The sequence below is a fragment of the Mya arenaria genome, chromosome 8 (genome assembly GCF_026914265.1).
Source record: "Mya arenaria isolate MELC-2E11 chromosome 8, ASM2691426v1".
Lineage (NCBI taxonomy): Eukaryota > Metazoa > Mollusca > Bivalvia > Myida > Myidae > Mya > Mya arenaria.
In genome coordinates this window covers 45837496-45852934 of record NC_069129.1, presented here as the reverse complement: position 1 = coordinate 45852934, position 15439 = coordinate 45837496, and the positions used below count along the sequence as shown (strand labels likewise).

Sequence of the window (15439 nt, the reverse complement as noted above, 5' to 3'; positions counted from 1 at the left end):
TTTATACATAATTGTGTATTTCAAAGGTATTCTTTTGGTACATTGAACTCACGACAATATTTGAACTCCTGACGTCCAGCACCGCTGTCAGATTATCTAATCCAACCACTATGCCATTGCATGCTCTTTACTGAACGAAAGATAAATGAATACTCACAATTTTGAACAGTATTTTTTGGTCACAGATAGAAACCTTTTTAACCCCACTTAAACCTGTTATCCCTATTTGGCAAACAGAGAATTTTTAGGAAATTTGTTATCTGATGATCCTGTAAATTTTGTGTGGATAGACTAAATACTGTTCGAATTTAGCAAATAAAAGTTCAGTATAGTTTACTTTACTTGTTAAGTTATCCAATTTCTGTAAATGAATATTACTAAACTAAACTATAAAATACTGTAGAGGGGCGTGTCGTAAAGTTAGTCAAAAAATCCAAATAATGCAACAGTCAATTGCAGCATGAGCCCCCAAGGTCCTGCTAATAGCGGGGACTTTGACTTTCGGTCCAGCCAATCCCAGGTAAAATTCCCGCTCTGCACAGACAAACTTCTGGTAAAAGCCCCGTCAAATGAATTATGGTCATTTCGTAACCTTTCCATTTCGTAACCGCTCATTGTTGGTCATTTCGTTACCATTGTATTAGTCAATTCGTAACCGTTAAGAATTCGAATGGTCGTATCGTAACCGTTGACTATGAGGAATTAATTTAATACCATTTGAGTTTACAAAATAAGTTAACTGTAATTATAAAACATAAACATTTGACTTTGAAGTTAAATCAAGTAGTTGTATTCCTTCTTTATTCTTAATAGTGTAGTGCGATTTGCCAATAAACTCTGAAACTATGACAAATAGAAACATTCAAACTAGCTATTTTTTATGTTGCGAAGGAAATATTATTAGTAGGCTGAGTATTAAATGTATTTTTTTTAATTCATAGATGTTTTACCATTGAGAGGAATTGTGACCATAAGCCAATATTTTAAATACATAGACCATATAACTTTAGACTTTCATTTTTTTTTAAATTGCATAGAAGTATTGTAAAATGGAGTTTGCCGAATGAGAGTATGCGCTTTTTATATGCTTATTGTATTAAATATGTGCCGATATGTATAATTTCGTATCTTGTTATTGGAAATTAATAATTTGATGCTGTTTTTTTGTCGGTTTCGGATATAAAGTATGCAGAGTGGAATACGGATCAATTGAGAAAAGAACAGAACAAAATTTTGTTCGTTTTAAACAATTCAAACAAATATAGTCAATGAAATAGGTCAAGAATGACCCTTGATCATTTATGTAAACGTAATTTTACTCAAAAATACATCGCGATCAGTCTTAAATTATTGTTTATAAGTAAGCAAAATGTAAGAAAATAATTAACATATTTAGGTAGTATAACAAATCATTTCTAATTTACCATGATATATATATTACTATTGAGTAACTTAAATTATTGGCTTGTTATTAGCGAGAATTTGAGTGATGTCTCCCAATTGGTGTCTTGGTTGCTGTGCCATATACATACAGGTTCGAACAATACACTTAACGAGGTGCTAAGTGTACTATTTATCACCTTGTTAAATGGTGGTTACCATATAACCAATTGATTTCTTGACGGTTACAAATTGACTAACAGAATGGTTACGAAATAACCAAGATTTAGCCATTACGAAATGGTAAGGTTACGAAATGACCAGATCCCCGTCAAAAGCCCCTGGGGACATCCTTGGTGAGGCCCATTCCCCGTTTTCGGCGCAAAAACAATAACACCGCATTCACTCAGCACTGCCGGTCCACCTGGAAGGTAAAAACATGGCCCATTTCCCCTGCTATCCCCGGTATAAACATGACCTGGGGGCCATGGTTACAACTGACTGGTGCATAACTGTGGCAGAATAAGGGAAATATTTTATTGTTGCATTTATTATCAAATATGAGAATTTAAGACACATGCCAAAAGCTACAATACGAATGGGTGATAGTGTTCGTTCTGTTCTGCTATTCATAGGTGATGATAATGACATGACATTGACAAACAAAATGTAAGGCATTTGTATCCTTTCGTCTTTTATTTATTAAAATCTGAGATGTTAAGGGAGCAAATCCCTTTTTAGATCGGAACTTACCAAATAATAAAAAGTTCGCTAGAAATCAATCGAGTTTCTCCAATATACAAGACAAAATTATACCGGATGTTGATTCTAGTGATTTAGTTTCGGATAGACAAAATTCGGAAAACTCATTTGCTATTCATCCGAAGGGTGGACTGTTTATACTACTGTCCAAAAGTCATATAAATAAACGAAAAAACGATGAATATGTATTTTAAACACTTACCAAGTTACCATTCTATTTCCGTTAGAGATGTACGCCATACTGCATAACTACCCGGATATGGTACCACGGAGATACCCGAACATTTCCGTTATATTCCGGAAAGTTAAATTTCTGTACACTGGAAAATTTGGGTGCTGATGGTACACGATTTATCGAATTTCTTGTTTCTGATTTTTTATGGAATGAAACTTCGGGATAGTGTACAATAGGCTTTAAATAAAGCAAAACAAATAAAAAAAATGCTTAGTATATAGCAATTTTTGACCAAAATTATGAGTTTTTCCCTGGTCGCCTTAATAGCTATTTTTATGGATACACAAATATACTCACACAAAAGTTTAAGGATATTTTTTTAATATTAAAAGATAATAAGATTTAAAACAATGATATAATCTCGTAAATAAACATTCAAGCTTATCAACTTACTGTCAATGGACATTTTTATTGATATTTGATACAACAAATCTGGACTGAAAATATTAAGGAGACCAATTTTTGTCGCCTTAATCCAGCGGTCCCCATAATGCCTAGATCAATATATATATATGGGCACCTTAATATCTGCAGTAGATATATATATATATCTACTACAGATATTAAGGTGACCATATATATATTAATCTAGGCATTATGGGGACCGCTGGATTAAGGCGACAAAAATTGGTCTCCTTAATATTTTCAGTCCAGATTTGATGTATCAAATGTCAATAAAAATGTCCATTGACAGTAAGTTGATAAGCTTGAATGTTTATTTACGAGATCATTTCATTGTTTTAAATCTTATTATCTTTTAATATCAAAAAAAATATTCTTAAACTTTTGTGTGTGTATATTTGTGTATCCATAAAAATAGCTATTAAGGCGACCAGGGAAAAAATCATAATTTTGGTCAAAAATAGCTATATACTCAGCATTTTTTATTTGTTTTACTTTATTTAAAGCCTATTGTATATTATCCCGAAGTTTCAATCCATAAAAAACAGAAATAAGGAAATTCGATATTTCGTGTACCACCAGCATCCAAATTTTCAAGTATACAGAAATTTAACTTTCCGGAATATAACGGAAATTTTCCGGGTATCTCCGTGGTACCATCTCCGTGCAATTATGCAGTATGGCGTTCATCTCTTACAGAAAGAGAATGGTAACTTGGTAAGTGTTTAAAATACATATTCAACGTTTTTTTCGTTTATTTTTATGACTTTTGTACAGTAGTATAAATCGTCTACCCTTTGGATGGAAAGCAAATGATTTATCCGGATTTTGTTCATCCGAAACTAAATCACTAGTATCAACATCCGGTGTAATTTTTGCTTGTATTTTGGAGAAACTCGATTGATTTCTAGCAAACTTGGTTTACCACTACATCGTCGCTTATTATTATTTGGTATGTTTCAATCTAAAAAGGGATTTGCTCCCTTAACATCTCAGATTTTAATAAATAAAAGACGAAATGATACAAATGCCTTACATTTTGTTTGTCAATGTCATGTCATTAGTCATTCTCATCACCGTTGAATAGCAGAACAGAACGAACACTATCACCAATTCGTATTGTGGCTTTTTGCATGTGTCTTAAATTCTCATATTTGATAATAAATGCAACAATAAAATATTTCCCTTATTCTGCCACAGTTATGCACCAGTCAACCATGGCCCCCAGGCAGGTCTTGTTTATACCGGGGATAGCAGGGGAAATAGGCCATGTTTTTACGTTCCAGGTGGACCGGCAGTGCTGAGTGAATGCGGTGTTATTTTTTTTGCGCTGAAAACGGGGAATGGGCCTAACCTAGGATGTCCCCAGGGGCATTTGACTGGGATCTGGTCATTTCGTAACCTTACCATTTCGTAACTGCTGAATCTTGGTTATTTCGTAACCATTTTGTTAGTCAATTCGTAACCGTCAAGAAATCAATTGCTCATATGGTAACCACCATTTAACAAGGTGATAAATAGTACACATAGCACCTCGTTAAGTGTATTGTTCGAACCTGGATGTATATGGCACAGCAACCAAGACACCAATTGGGAGACATTACTCAAATTCTCACTAGTAACAAGCCAATAATTTATGTTACTCAATAGTTATTAGATATATATATATCATGCTAAATTAGAAATGATTTGTTATACTACCAAAATATGTTAATTATTTTCTTACATTTTGCTTACTTATAAATAATAATTTAAGACTGATCGCGATGTATTTTTGAGTAAAATTACGTTTACATAAATGATCATTCTTGACCTATTTCATTGACTTTATTTGTTTGAATTGTTTAAAACGAACAAAATTGTGTTCTGTTCTTTTCTCAATTGATCCATATTCTGCATACTTTATATCCGAAACCAACAAAAAACAGCCTAAAATTATTAGTTATGGTACAGTGGAAACTCACTAAACTGGATCTCCACAAAACCGGAATGCTCGGGATACTGGAATTTTATCAGAGTCCCGGTTTCCCCTTCTATTATCAATGTAAAAAAATCCCTACAAAACCGGAATTCCGGATACCGGACAAAAAATCGAGAAAATTTGTTAGTTGTCAACGTAATTTTACCTTACAAAACCGGACGTTTTGTTCAAACATGTCAAAATAATTATGTGTATTAGGAATTCGCGAATCACGTGTCACTTTGTTTTGACAGCCGGTACGTCTTTAAATATTACACCTGTGATGTTATGTTAACATGATAATCGATAATGATGATTTTGCTGTGGATTGACTGTTGCGCGATAATCAAACGATAATCAAACTTGTAAAAAGAAAATTGATTAAAACATTTATTTGTTTGTTGCAGAAAATAAAGAACTAGAAACGTTTTTTTAGTGATCATTTTGAAGGGTTGTTTTATCTAAAGACTTCTATGATTGAATCAAATTAGAGCGGTGCTTTAATTAAACTATCAAACATACTAAACAAGCATTAAATTACGAGAGATTCATCTCTTCCAAAGGATGTCGTACCTTTCCAGGTGGGTGTGCATTGATTGATTGATTGTGAGTTTGTGTAAATGAATAACTGTGAAACCATAACCAAATGTTGGGTTGTAAAGGTGTGGATGTGCATGCTTCACATATTCTCCGTCCTTTTGGCATACTGGACCATCATCAGACACTCTGCCATGAATGTTAGAGAGTTTAAAGCTATTTCTTATTTTCCTGTGTAACTATATTGATGTTAGATTAAATTTACGCCGCCGTGTTACTGAGTAACAATTTGAAATTGGGCCAAAATCATCAAGCTAGAGCTTTGCATAATCTTTTTCAAACTTCTGTGAGATTTCTGCCCTTGACAATATTTGCTCGCAGCCCCCCTTAAAGTTGCACTTCATTCAATATTTGAAAGCTTACGGATACACTTTTTTGTTAATTTGAGATCTTAATGTGGCTACTTCTAAGTAAATAGATGCTCAAAGTAAATAGATGCTCTGGGTGTTCACTGGGTGACAAAGGCTACCCAGTATTGGTTGTTTCTTTTTTCTGAAAAGATGTTTCTAGTGAATTGCCCAGTTGCAGTGGTTTTGACGCCACAGAACCAGCATAGCTCCATGACAGATATATATGTTTTCGTCATTGATGTCAGTACTGCTGTATTGGAGGCCTCACAATTTCTGTGTGGAAATGTCATCTGATACACTCATAACGGCGTATTTCTAGCATAGCTTTCACAAGTGCATGGCCATTCTCTGTCATTTTCAGATACACTGTGTTTTGTGTGGATAAGAAATGCAGAGTGGTACCACCAATCACCTAAGCCACCATTCCCCTAACAGACAATAGGCTCATGGGGACAGTTCCTGCAATTTACAGAAAAGCTCTCAATTGTAGCCCTACGAACTTCAGGTAAGCAATAAATCTGGACTTCAAGATATCTCTGTTCTCAATGTAAGTTTATACTTCATTTGAACAAAACATAGGGCCGAATTCAGAACAATCACTCTCACTCACACTCAATGAGTTAATCCTCTGTAATCACATAACGGTCGAAATATTTTCGAGTGAAAGGTATATCCGAATTCACAGGTGTGAGTGGGACATTTGTGAGTGCTCGGCTAGGCCACTTGAACCGCCCTCGAGGATTGGTTGTGAATAGGAATTGAATGAGTGTATGTGAAAAAAGTACATGGCAAGTAGAAAAGATGAAATATATCAAATATTTGGAACAAATAAGGGACATGCTCGTTCCCAGACAATATTTAAGAGACCGGGATAATCCATTGAAGTACATGTTCATTCAATAACGTGGCCATCTATAAACAAAACAAATTCAAAAGGATGCGCCTATCATATATTTGTTTTGTTTCGCAATGATCTTGAACCCCCAGCAATGTTGATGTTTGCAATTCATCAATGGCTGCAAAGACAGGCAGCTAAAGGTACGTGAAGTTAGCATCCTAGCGGCATGAAGTTAGCGGCCTAGCGGCGTGAGGTTGGCGGACTAGCGGCCTAAATTTGTTATCTATTACAAGGTTCAATGGTTTAAATGGAAAATAAGATAAATCAATGTTTTTAGTCGTACATTAGCGGCCTTAAATTGTTTTCTACTTCAGAGCATTTTTATATGAGTTTTCTTCTAAAACAATGCCTAAAATAATTGTTTTCCTATGCAAAATACATCACGCTTGAGCGGTCTTGGGGCGTGAACTTGGCGGCCTGGTGGTCTAGCCCCTAAAAATCCCCAAGACTCAATCCAGCAGCCCATGAAAAGGGGGAAATGCTGATATTCGCTAAAGGATGTCGATTTATGAAAAGGACATTTAATTTATCATTGTTTTAGAAAAGAACGCATATAAAATGCTTTGGAATAGGAAACAATTTTAGGCCGCTAGTCACATGAGGCGGCTAGGCTGCCAGGCCGCTAACTTGACGCCGCTAGGCCATTTCATAGCGTGGTAAGGGAATTGATATGTATTTTCCAGCCTACTTTCAGCTGGATTATTATTACTATTATTATTATTATTATTATTATTATCATTTTCATCATCAGCAGCAGCACCACCACCAGCAGCAGCACCACCAACACCAACACCACCATATCATCATCAACATCATCATTATTATTATTATTATTATTATTATTATTATCGTCATCTTCATCCATTTTCCCCTACATTTCTTGAGTTGTTTTTCACTCCGAGGTGTTATTTCCCCATAAGAAGTAGATTCATTCGCTAATTCTATCCATCTGCTATTTTTTCAACTTCCATTTTTTCAACTTCCATATATTATTTTCAAACGCCCAAGACCTCTTTATGTAGAATACATAAGCAAGATTATATATGAATACATATTTGAATTACGTGATACAATGGAAAACGGCTATATATTTAAAACAGCAACAACAACGACAACAAAAAACATGCATTTAAACGTATTTTGCAACAGTTATTTACAACACAAAACGTTTATTTTTATTAACCAATTGTTTTAAAATGTAAATTTCAGTTTCAGAATAACACTTATTATCATTTGTTTGTTGCCATAACTAACAATAAGGTACTCAAATCTCAAATAAACATATGTTTACAATGTATAATGTAAACATCACCATAGTCAAACAGATAATCCGATATGATCATGTTAACATACGTGTATAATTATATACTGTATTGCTCGCTTGATGAAGTGGAGTGTTAGCGAGGCGTGTGAATACAAACAGATCACTTGAGTGTCACTCCCCATATTCCACTCAAGTGATCATTTGAGTGTCCCTTACGGGAATGTGGTTGGAGTGTGAGTGAGAGTGGATGTTCTGAATTCGGCCCTTACAATTTCAGCATCAAAATCCAGGTTTAGATCCCAGACCAAACTTTGTCTCCTTCATTAAACTTAATTTCAGATGTTCTATAAGCCACATACATGTTCACTACTTATGACGGATAAGAACTTTTGCAAATTGATTATAAATGCGTTTTCCCAGATTTACACCCTCCTCTTGCAGATACTGCTGATGGTGAAGCTTGGGTGCACCGGGCCGGTTTTCCAGCCTTGTGGAATCAACATCTCCAGCTGAACTGGGGCCGGGAATTATATAAGACTCCTTAGCAGCATGGTGAGCTTTTGCTTAGTTATTTCCAGGCTCATATACCCGGCCAGACTTCTGCGTTTAAGCTTTCCTTTCGTCATTTTTTTAAATAACGTATCTCAAGTCTTTCAATGAAATCACAACTGTGACACCTTTGGAGACTAGATTTAAATTAAAGAACCATTATGTGTAGAAAGCCTTTTGGGTGATTTAAAATCAAATTAGTAAACAGGATTCTCATGGTTCATGGTTTATAATTGGCCTTGTGGACCTTTCATTCTTTACTTTGGTAACAGCCGCTTAAGTATGTAAGAACGGGGTGGGGGGGGGGGGGGTACAGATGTGATAGTAAACAGTGTTAATAAGGTATATTTGTTTTTATTTTATCACCATTTTGAAGGTACTGATTTTGTTAAATCAGGGATAAGTAACAAGTTTAACACAAACACTGTAACATGTTCTTTATTTCAAATAAATCTATAAATTATCTCTGGAGAATTTAGTCTGATCTCCATTTCTCAGAAAATGTAGCTGTCTAAGTGTCTATTCCATCAATGAGTGTCACTGTCTTTAAATTGCTGTTGCGGTACAGTTTAAATAGCAAAAGTTTTATGGCCCTGCTTGTTTGCAACTCCTCATTCATTTTTGTACAGCGAGAAAAGTAAGGGAATTCTAGAGATTTACTAGAATTATGGATTGTTTTTCTTGAGTTACACAGTACATAAGGAGGAATAAGTGTGTACACAACTCCTCATTTTATTCCTGTTTATTATTTACATATGTAACATAGATGTGTACAAGACTTAGAAACATGACATAAAAGAGCTCACTTTGATAAATTTTCTCAAAAAAAGATATCTTTACTGTTAAAGTAAGAACTTTTACTGCATAGTAAGTAATGTCTTCTGCTCATCTTCATGACATCATTACATGGAATGGAAACTTCCCAAGATACATTTCCACATGGCGCAGCTCATTTATATATATTGCTGATGGATTGTTTAGAAAGGGACAGTTTTAATTGGACAAAATGTTTTAATCGCCATTTTACAGAGTGCCAGCCAGTCATTGCTGTTCTTTGCATTGCTGAGGAGGACAGTCATGCCAACATAACAGTTTGTTCAATAACAGGTAAAAAACTGGTCTCACTTTACATTTTCAACCACTGCCAGATAATATAATCTTATATAATGATAACTCCTTCTTCACAACTGGTGTTAAATATATAATGATTAAACAAACAATAAAATGGAAATTATGCTCTTTAAACTCAGAACCATTATTGACTGTCAGATGCTACTGGTAAATGAACAGGTCTTGATGTCCTTTTCTTGAGATAATAACTATTTGCATATTACCCCGGTACTACTATTGTACATTCAATAGAAAATCGTCTTGTTTGTATCGTTAAATGGCTTTATAATGTTCCCCACTTCCTGATTCTTGAAAATTACGTGAACAAATGACAATCCTACTACCATTTAAAGTTTGATTAAATTTCGGACAAATGTGTTTGTTTTAATTTGCCTTCTGCTTAAAGTAAGGGTATATATACTGGGCAAGAAGTGCTGAATTTCATTGTGAATGACAGTGATTATCCGTAGTTTGAATTTGGTTCGGACATGTTTGACGGGAATTCAAAGACATTTTTTTGTCATCATTTTCGCATACATTGGTTCATTCCAAGATAAAAAATATAACCTTTTTCAAAATGTTCAATCTGTGAGAGTGCAGCTTTAATAGACCTGTAAAGACTTGTCGATGTGAAACTAAACTCTCAATCAAACTTTGGTAAAAGATCAAATGCGGGGCTCCGTGTGCGGCATAGACTGTGTTAATTTTTATTTAATATGATGAAGAGCTAGTTAAATTATCTTTGTTAAAAGTCTTCATTTGAAGCAAAATATGTTTCAATACCCTGTATGAATTTTCTTCACTGGATATTGATTCATAAAAAACATTGCTCCAGGGTGCGGAGCTATTTTTTTGCTATATGTCTAAATGGAAAAATCTTCTCCTCAGAAGTCAACTTTGTTCCCCAATGTGCAAGGCACAATCGGTGAAAATAATTTCAATAAAAGTCACTGATTATTATTATTGTTATTATTATTAATAAACTTTTACTATTTCAGGAGACAAACAGAAACATAGAGGTGCTATACATTCTGATGGAAAAACAAAAGCATCTCCCATCATTTTGGCGTGGCTCAGATCAAGAGGAGAATTTTAAGAAAGGTAATAACTGAGCAACTAAGAACATGCAAGTTGCACTGGTTAGAGTGTAAGACCCATCTCCCTTCATAAGAATTGATAATCATCACTGTATTAAATCAAGAAATTGAAACGTAAGTGTCTTGTCTTTTGCAGTGTTTTTGAAATATAATATAATATAATTTTTAAAAAACTAAATTATTATTTAATATGATTGTGAATGTGTGATGTTTTCTTCTGATCATTCACTCTCAAAAACCAGATACTAAAAACATATTTGTAGATTTTTTTGTTTTACTTGTAAATATAGTTTTAAGGTTGTATTTTAGGCAAAGCCTTTTATTCTGCTCAATACAAACTTAAATATTGTAAGAGTTATGGCCCTTTGTAATTTTTAAACAAATACATTTTTTTATGTTTTTGTAAGCCCATTATTAAGGGACTTTTAATATTTTCACCAGCTGCATTATAAAGTCAGACCAAAAGTATTCAGTAAGTGTCCAAACAATAACTAAGTTAGAATCCTTTCTCAATTCAAGTGAGCGATATAGGGCCATCTCTGTGTTTGTCTGACTAAAAAACAATAATCAATCTTTGAGTTAAATTGACAAATATTGTTGTAGAATGTTTTGTGAAGACATACAATTGGATTACTTTTGTGTCAATAGGATTTAGGTTTCTGCACATAAAAATTATTTAGAATTGCATTTGGGTCAGGCGGTTCACGTTCGATATTACTTGCAGTATAAGTGGAAGCAGTGACTTCAAATTAATTACCAAACAGTTTCTGCTCAATTGCTTTGAGTTAACATACGAGTTATGAAACTTGGAATACTAGTTCTTGGTGGCATAAATGAAAGACCTTGTTTTGTCACATTGTCTTGTAATCAAGCACTAACTTCCTCTAAATTCTCTTCAGGTGATGGTTGGGCACACACAAGAAGACATAGATCACAGGTGTCTAGCCATATGAGTAGATAGGAGTGTCACACTCTGCCAAACTTACTTCATCAGACGAGCAGAAAGCTTCTCAAGATCCCACACTGCACACTAAGACATAGTCTTTGACTACAACAAGGTGATGAAAGTACAGAGAGATCCAATTGAAATCAATTCTGTGCTACTGTCATTTCTTCATTCTGGAAGTCGATGGACATGATTTATCATGGCATCAAGTGTGCAGTTTGCCGACTATCAGCAGTCTTGTTCACCAGCTGTGCAACTTGAGCTGGTAGCTTTATTGCTTGAAGCCACAGCATAAGAGGGGGAAGGTGCAGGTTCATCAAAAAGTCTCAAAAGTTGAAACTAGGAAAAGAAGTTTATCAAGAGTGTGAATCTATTTTGAAAACAATCGTTACAATGATTTGGTTTCCTTTGAAACTTGATACATACTATGAATTGAGATGCTTAAATAAAAAACCGCTATTCAATTATCAGGAAACTGCCTTTTTCATACTAAAGGGTAAATGATGTTGCCATTTCCTGTATGTATTTAAATAAGATATGTCTCCACAATTAATATTTTTAGGGAATTTTTCTCAACCTAATGAATGAGATTAAATTGTACAGTGTTATATGAGCTTAATATGTGTTTTCTCATTCTTTAAAATTGGTGAAAAATTGTCAGAAGATAATTAGACCAGTATCCATTACTGCAATCATACAATCAAATATACAGGGACAAGCCCACTAGGCATATAATATAATTAAACCCTGTTTAGGGGCATGAGGCAAACAGAGTTACTTTCAAACGTTAAAGCTGCACTCTCACACTTTGGATGTTTTGACAACCTTTTTCATTTTATGTCTTGGATTGGAACCATCCAATTTTTGTGAAAAATTAAATCCCAGATTTTTCTATTTAAGTTAAAACATTGATGTTTTTATGCACTTTTCTTAAACCGTTAGTAACATTAATTTTCGAACGGAAATATGAAATCTGCGATCTGATCTTTTGTCAGCAATCTTTTATCATTGGTTTGCAGATAATTACGCCAAAACTTGCTCATTCCAAGACAAAAAAAGTTGTGGAAACGGTATATCTGTGAGAGTGCAGCTCTAAATGTTTAATTGCTTGATTACTACTGTATTAGAAATTACAGGGATTGGGGCATATTTTTAGTGTTTTTATTGCTTGGTTTTGATTCATACAGTCATACTTTATTCTTCAGGGCACAACTTACAAATAGACAAAACTGGAAAATGGTCATATCAAAAGGTCAAAGATAATGCAAGTTGAACAATCATATTGTTCATGGCTTGTATTTTTGGTATATTTTGTTGCATATGCTATAGAAAAGTTGAAAGTTAAAAATAAATTCATAGTTGAAATGATGGCTTTGAATGGTATTGTCAGATGAGAAACGGCACTATTAAGCAATAGGTATAATGGTACTTTATTTATTTTAATCAATTTTAGATATTAAGAAAATTATTATCTTATTTAGTACATGAGACCTTTTAAACAGTTATTGACAATATAACAATGTGTATATGAAGCTTTAGATCAACACTTAAAGCTGCACTCTTACAGATTGTCAGTTTAGACACAAACTTGTCTCAAAATCGGCTGATTTGGTTATCATTCCTTTAATTCAGTCATATTAGATAATTCACGATAGAACCAATCAAAAATGTTTGGTAAAACTGCCGAAAAGTTCATTTACATTAAATTGTTTGTAATGCTTTTAGTCATTGTTCGTAATGCTTTTAGTCATAAAACATCATTTTTTTTAACATAAATATGATGAACTGCAATATGATCTTTTTTCAGCAGTCTTATATCACTTCAAATTGGGTCTAGACATTTCTGCAAAAAATACTCCATTTATAGACAAACAATAAAAGAGTACCAGTAGTCAAAACGATCAATCGGTGAGATTGCAGCTTTAAATACACCTTTTAAGACCGCTGTAAAATTCCAATGGTTTGCCTAAATCTTTAAAGCTAGCATACTGTTTAATTGACAACCATACTTATTGTTTAAAAGTGTCATGATATCTTTGTACAATGTTTTTATATAATTCATTAAAGAAGTCAAAACAAATTTGTTTATCTTGTAATTTGTTATCTATTATTTAAATGACTCAGACAAAAATGGGAACGTCAGTGCTAGTTCTTTTACTATTAACATCCCATGAAGTTTCTATTGGTGTAGCAGCAAGGAGGTGTTACATTAAGGATGCATCATTTAAACCAAATTATACATTCATATGCACATCATACAGGCGTGTAGCCGCCTATACGTGAATACGCGGCTGAATCCACATGATTCTGACAAAAAAATCAACCAAAGTTGCAGTATGCGAACTTGACTATATGAATCTAAAATAGGTTATTTTCCAGTACTAAATAATGCACAGCGGAACGCCCAGAATGCACTAGATTGCACCATGGTTTTCAAAATTTTCTGAGGGGGCACGCCCCTGAACCCCCCAGCACATTTATGAATTCACATGAATAGAGGGGTAGCTACGCCCCTGACATAATTGAAACCACAGTGTGGCTAAACAACACTATATGTTTATCATACGCAGTGATCTCCCATGGAAATGCAATCGTCAAAGAATCTGAAGGGGCTGTTTATATGGACTAGATTTGAAATGCACCAAGTGTTTAAAAAGTATGTTTCAGTCACGAAGAGAATCAACCATACCCCACACTTGTTGGAGTAAGATGAAATGTCCACTTTCCGCGAGAAAGAAAGTACATTGAAAATGTTCATTTGATTCAATTGACTTTATCTTTTTATAAATATGTTGCAATACATAAAATACGTTATTTGTTATAATTGTTTACCCATGTTGAATTTTATTTGGCAAATTTATAAGAGATTTAAATATTAAGAAACTAAGCCGCTAAAGAGGATATGATTATGACATACTTTTTTTAAATCTTTCGAACATGAGTTTTTGAGTGAATATAAGCGAATGTTTCGAAAATGCATCTTTTACTTGGATTTTATAGATTGTTATTACGAAATAAAGTATGGCGAATCAAACGAAGTGTTAAAGCCAAGCTATTGATGGCTGAAACCCTTCAATAAATGTTGATATGTGCTAAAATATAGTCTTTGAAGTCCAAAATTTTGAAATGCGTTACTAACCCGATTCAACAAAAGGCTGTTGCACAATCAGTTGATTGACATAATCACGTGATAAATCAATAACTTCCATTAAGGTTAAAATATTCAACACCTTAGTATGAGTCCCTGTGGGCGAGTGGATAAGCGATCCGTTTTTTATTCTATGTGTTATCTGCACCCCCATGTGCTTGCTCCCAACTTGAACAAGATTAATTTTTAATACTTTACTGTAAAATGCAATTTAAGTATAAAAGAAAATCAACCTGGTTACTATTATTTCTGCAATTTCAGTACCAAGGAGTAAAATAAATATACATGTAAGTGTTTTCAGATGCATTACGAGCAAAAATATGTTTGATGCCAAAACATGAGAGAGTCTCTTTAAACGGAAAAGTTTTGGCAGTCAGATGGTGATAAATGTAATGCATAGCATCATCGCTCTGGAGTACGAGAACGTTGTATACAGAGTATGTTTTTACTGAACATGCGTCTGTTTATTTTGATGCCATAAAAGGTTTAAACTGTTTAAAGGAACTATAACATTATGAAACAACAAATCTGATTACAGATATCAGTGGCAGATCCAGGAATTGACTTAAGAAGGGGTACGTGAAACTCATGGGCTTAATCTTTCCACATCCGCCCCTCCCTCAGAACAGAAATTGAATGGCTTAAAATGTTGGACCGGGGTGGGGGTTAGACTCCCCTAATTTATAGTCCGAAATAGTGCATTTTTATCTTAATATTGTATTTTTTCCCGATATTGATTGA

General features: G+C 34.0%; 1 long non-coding RNA gene across 2 annotated transcripts; it reads left to right on the top strand.

The window, feature by feature from the left end:
* Positions 1 to 3540: 3540 nt before the first annotated feature.
* Positions 3541 to 13878, top strand: LOC128242518 (uncharacterized). Of its 2 annotated transcripts, none has more exons than XR_008262626.1 (6): positions 3541 to 3731; positions 6048 to 6191; positions 8290 to 8400; positions 9427 to 9504; positions 10506 to 10608; positions 11504 to 13878. It is a non-coding gene; the product is annotated as an uncharacterized LOC128242518 (long non-coding RNA). The 2 variants fall into 2 exon arrangements; XR_008262627.1 differs by lacking the exon at positions 3541 to 3731 and adding an exon at positions 5285 to 5320.
* Positions 13879 to 15439: the final 1561 nt, after the last annotated feature.